Source organism: Anser cygnoides, chromosome 26 (assembly GCF_040182565.1).
Source record: "Anser cygnoides isolate HZ-2024a breed goose chromosome 26, Taihu_goose_T2T_genome, whole genome shotgun sequence".
Lineage (NCBI taxonomy): Eukaryota > Metazoa > Chordata > Aves > Anseriformes > Anatidae > Anser > Anser cygnoides.
In genome coordinates this window covers 4,524,121-4,529,598 of record NC_089898.1, presented here as the reverse complement: position 1 = coordinate 4,529,598, position 5,478 = coordinate 4,524,121, and positions in this window count along the sequence as shown.

Here is a 5,478-nt window from a genome sequence, read left to right as displayed (position 1 = left end):
CTCTCACGTCTCCTCCTTTCTTGGGATGCTCTGAATCCCTTCTCGCTCTCCCCGCATGCTTACATCTCCTCCATTCCCCTCGCTGAGCAAAGACACTCTGCTTGCCACCGTACCTGCTCAGATCCCTTCCATTGGGCTCCTCTCTTTCCCTCCCTGCACACCCACACCCACATGTGCGTGGCCACCCCAAGGGCTGCTGCTGGGCCTCCCCACTGTCCCCGTGCCCGTCCTTGCCCAAACTCTTCCTTTGCCCCCTGCCACCCCTTCCAACACCAGACAAGCTTCAGGCCCTGGCTGGGGGCTGCCAGACACCGGTGTTGGAGGTGCCCAGGGCAGCCCTGTGCCAGGGGAAAGCAGGGGGGCACCCCCCAGCCGTGGGATCCTGGACATGCTCATGGCAGCGCTGCTGTCCCCGGCCATGGGGCTGCTGTGATTCCGTCCCTGCTCCAGGCGGGGAGGCAGAAGCCTCCTTCCTGGCAGCCTCCTCCCTGAAGCTGGTTTTCTCTTTGCCTGCCTGTACCCCACCCTCTCCTCCCCGCTGTTCCCGGGCCGGGGGCAGCCCGGTGGCAAGTCTTGGGGTGTCACCGACTGCTGCTTCGCCCGCAGGGGAAGCAGAGGATGGTCGGAGCCTCCATCCCGTGCCCGCACCACCCAGCACGAGAGGAGCCGCCACGAACTCTCTGCCCTGGCCACAGAAACCTGCGGCGAGGAGCAGTCTTGCAGCAGGGATGCTGGGGCTGGGAGCCAGGAGCCGCCTCAGCAGCCTGCGGGGCACCACCCGGGTGCCGCTGGTGGCACCAGAGTCGGGGCAGGGAAGGGCTATTTGCAGAGCAGGAACAAGGCAGGCAAATCCCACGGCGGTTCCAGTCCAGGGGTGTGAATACCGGCGATGCCGCCGAAGAGCCCGGGAGCCCTCTAGTGATTGTACAGCCAGCTCCGCAGCGCCCAGCTCTGAGGCTGCTTCTCTCCACCCAGTCAAAATTCAAGGCTCCATCCCTCGCCCACTGAAGCTAGCGGACGTTTTCATTTCTTCTTTCGGATGGATTTTACGCCACCGTGCTTGGGAGACTAGACCTACTTCTTCACATTAAAACCAACATCAGCACAGACTTCCAAACCATGTCCTATTCGTAAAAGAAAGCTGCTAGTCACACCACTGGAAGTCTGGTGAATAAACAGGCCCCGGGGAGCTCCCTGCTGCAGTCTGGCTGCAGCCAGCTCCAGCTGGGGCCTCGAGCAGCCTGAGCCAAGCTCCGGGGCGAGCTCCGAAGGACCAGCGCAGCGCCATGGAGCCATGGGATCGGTCGGGTTGGAGATCTAGGACCTCTAGGATCTTGGATCTCTAGGATCATCCAGTCCAACCCTTAACCCAGTCCTGACAAGCCCACCGCTAAAGCTTGCTACCAAGCTCTGCATCTCCACGTTTCCTGAAGACCTCCAGGGATGGTGGCTCAGCCACTGCCCCGGGCAGCCCGTCCCACTGCCACACAACCCTTTCGGGAACGACATTTCTCCTCCTATCCAACCGAAACCTCTCCTGGTGCAACTTGAGGCCATTTCCCCTCGTCGTGTCCCCTGGAGCAGAGCCCGATCCCCACCTCGCCCCAACCTCCCTTAAGGTCACTGTAATTCACACTAAGGTCTCTCCTGAGCCTTTCTCCGAGCTAAACAACCACGGCTCCCGCCGCCGCTCCTCGTAAGCCTTGTTCCGCGCCCTACAGAGGCGGCGCTGCCCATCCCTGGGGACGTTCACAAGTCCTGGGCTCTGGGGGGCCCTGCCTGAGCGAAGTTTGGGGCTGGAGGAGGGGGAGTCTCGGCAGGAGGGCTCCTTCGCTGCCGCAGAAAGCACCCCAGCGGCACCCAGCGGCCCCAGGACGTGGCCTTGGCCCGAGGGCCCCCAAATCCCTGCAGGGGCGCTCAGAGCCCGGAGCCCCCCCCTCGGGGCCGGGCCCTACACCTCCCCCCGGCGGCGGCCGGCAGGGGGCGCTGCGGGCACCTGGCGAGCGCGTCCCCGCGCGCAGGGCGCGTGCGCAGCGCCCCGCGGCACGCTGGGAGATGTAGTCCGCGGCGCGCCCCCTGCTGCTGGGGAGCCCCGAGGGAGGGGGGCTCCGCTGGCCTGGCCACGCGCGTGGGAGAGATTTCCGTCCCGATTCCTGGTGTAGACCTACCCTGCCTGAGCTTAAAGCTGCCCCCCTTGCCCTAGGACTCTCTCAGAGGCCCCTTTAGGTCATGGCAGGGTGCAATGAGGTTTTCCCCAAAGCCTTCCCCCATCAGCCCGCTGCCCGTGCTCCTCCTGGGGCAGCCCGGGTTGTGGTTGGCTTTCTGGACCGCAAGCGGACGTGCTGGCAAATCAGGGAATCATTAAGGCTGGAAAAGACCTCCAGGATCATCTGGCCCAACCGTCCCCCTACCACCGTCACCCACTAAACCATGTCCCTAAGCACCACGTCCAACCTTTCCTTGAACACCCCCAGGGACGGCGACTCCAGATTCATGGAGGAACTCCAAGCAAATGAGTTATAAAGTAGGCATGCGGTTTATTTCGGCGCCGGGCGCATGCGGGATAGCTCCCAAAGGCATGCGTGCCCCAATGCAGCAACTTGCCTTGGTTATATGCAGTAAAGAGTTACATATGTATGAACTTTCCCAATACGCCTATACATATGCATAACCTATCCCCGCTTCGTATTAAAATTAGTTCCAAGAAGTCATTTCCATAAACTCCTCCTGTCTGCACTTGCGCAGTGCCTTCTGGTGGTGGTCGCTGGGGGTTGTGGGGATGAAGGCTGATAACTCTTCTTCATCACCGCTAGTTGACCCCCTGCCTTTGTGCAGACTCAGCTGCTCCTTGGCTCTTGTCCAAACCACAAGGTCGGTCTCAGCTGGTTTTTGAGACAGGTTCCCCATTTTTGTCAGGAACCATCCTTTATGAGGGGCCCCAAGTCTCCTTGTTTCAGTTAATTTGCACAGTAGTAAGCAAAGACATTCAGCAACATCTATTTTTAATGTGATTAAGCAAGCCCCCATTCTTCCATTCCTGGCTTTAATAATTACGATTGTTTTATTTAGAAATCATTAATGCGATTAAGCAAGCCCCCGTTCTTCTATCCCTGGCTTCACCACCACCTCCCTGGGCAACCCATTCCACTGCCTGACTGCTCTTTCTGAGAAGAAATGTCTCCTAATTTCCAACCTAAACCTCACCTGGTGCAACCTGAGTCCATTCCCTCTAGTCCTATCACAGTTACCCGTGAGAAGAGGCCGACCCCCAGCTCCCCACAGCTTCCTTTCAGGCAGTTGCAGAGAGCAATGAGGTCTCCCCTGAGCCTCCTCTTCCCCAAACCAAACACCCCCAGTTCCCTCAGATGCTCCTCACAGGACTTGTGTCCCAGGCCCTTCACCAGCTTCGTAGCCCTTCTCTGGACACGCTGCAGGGCCTCGATGTCCTTCTTGTAGTGAGGGGCCCAAAACTGAGCACAGTACTCAAGGTGCGGCCTCACCAGAGCAGGACACAAGGGGAGTATTGTCGAGTTTGCCATCCACAAGGATCCCGCCGAGTCCTGCTCTGAGCAGAGCTGCTCTCAATTCACTCACCCCCCAGCCTGTGCTGATGGCTGGGATTGCCCTGACCCAGTGCAGCACCTTGTGCTTGGTCTCGTTGAACCTCACACGGTCCCACCTCTCAGGCCTGTCCGGGTCCCTCTGGACGGCAATGTTGTGTTTCCAAAGTGAGTTTTTCTGCTTCTCTCTGCCAACTGAGTGAGCCACTGCTGTGCTTGGGACGCTGTCCAGGACTAACCCCTTCCAAGGAATGGTTCCCAAGGAACACCATGCTTGCTCTGTCTGTTTTGTGATAGGGGTGTCTTCATGGGCAGTCTCATGGAGCAGCGGTGGTGAACTTTCACAGCACACACTTGAAATGCAAAGGAACAGAGAACACCTCCACAACATTGCCCTCATTGCTAATCAAGTGCAAAAAGTTTGGGCAGCACCAGGAGCATATGCAACTGCCAAAAGAGTAACCAATAGCTGCCCAACCTCTCAATGAGGTTTTGAGACCCACCTGTGAATTAGGGAGCGGCTGTGGGCCTAATTCCCTTTTCAAAGACTACAGATAGACAGAATGGAAAATGGTTAAAAAAATCTACTGCTAATAGCAGATCAATTGTCTGGATGGGTGGAAGCTTTCCCTGCAAGAAAGGCCAGTGTAAAACGGGGTAGCTAAGGCTCTGTTAAATGATATAATGCCAAGATATGAAGTCTCACAAATGATCGAATCAGAGGGACTCATTTTATGGCCAGTCATAAAACAACTTTATAAAATCTCAGGGATCAAACAGGACCTACACACTCCCTATCGCCCACCTCAAAATGGTGGAGCGAATAAATCAGACATTAAAAGAGAAAAATAACAAAAGTATGTATCCATACAGGATTAAGGTGGCCAGAAGCCCTGAACTTAGCCCTATGGGATGTCTGGAATGCCCAAGGCGAACCCAAGGGCTAACACCAGCCAAATTCTCTTTGTTAGACATTTGGCTATACCAGGAACTTTTATCCCAGCTAAGCCCAGCCTGTTGGACGGAGATGAATGAGTAACCCAATACATAATGTAGTTGCCAAAGCTGAGAGCAGACATAAATATGCACAATGGTATCAGCTGGTACCACCCGGATGCATGACATACAGCCAGGGAATGAGGTAGTAATAAAAATATTTCCAGAGAAAATCAAGCTAGACCCAAAATGGGAAGGACCGTATACGGTCAATGATTTACACAAATTATTAGAGCATATATGAGATAATGGACAGAAAATCTTTATCATCGTCCGTCATGATACAAAGGAAATACACCATGTTCTGGAGAGGGTTAGGAAGGATGGTGGATACCACTCGTGGGAAGTACTGTTGGGATGGTCTTCCACTACTACCGAGGTTTGAAATCTTATGTTACATTCAGTCCTCGTATTGATTATAATGTTAGTCTTGGTGTGCTTGCTTCCTATAATCCTCTATTGCACGTGTGTGGAGATTACACATAAAAACACAGAGGCAGAGTGAACATTTGAAATGTATGTATTATAGAATGCAGGGATACTCGTAAAAACAAAGGGAGGACACTATAAGAGAAACAAGGTGCTGGTATGTAAGGAATTCGAGTTTAGAGGAGGGCTACAAAGATGATCAGAGGGTGGGAGCACCTCTCCTATGGAGAAAGGGTGAGATAGCTGCCCATACTCAGCCTGGAGAAGGCTCCGGCGAGACCTCATTGTGGACTTTCAATACTTAAAGGGGTCTTATAAAAGGGATGGAGAAGGATTCTTTACTCGGGTAGATAATGATAGGACAAGGGGGAATGGTCTTAAACACAGAGGGAACAGATTTAGGTTAGACATTAGGAGGAAATTCTTCACTGTAAGGGTGGTGAGGCACTGGAACGGGTTGCCCAGAGCAGCTGGGGCTGCCCCATCCCTGGAG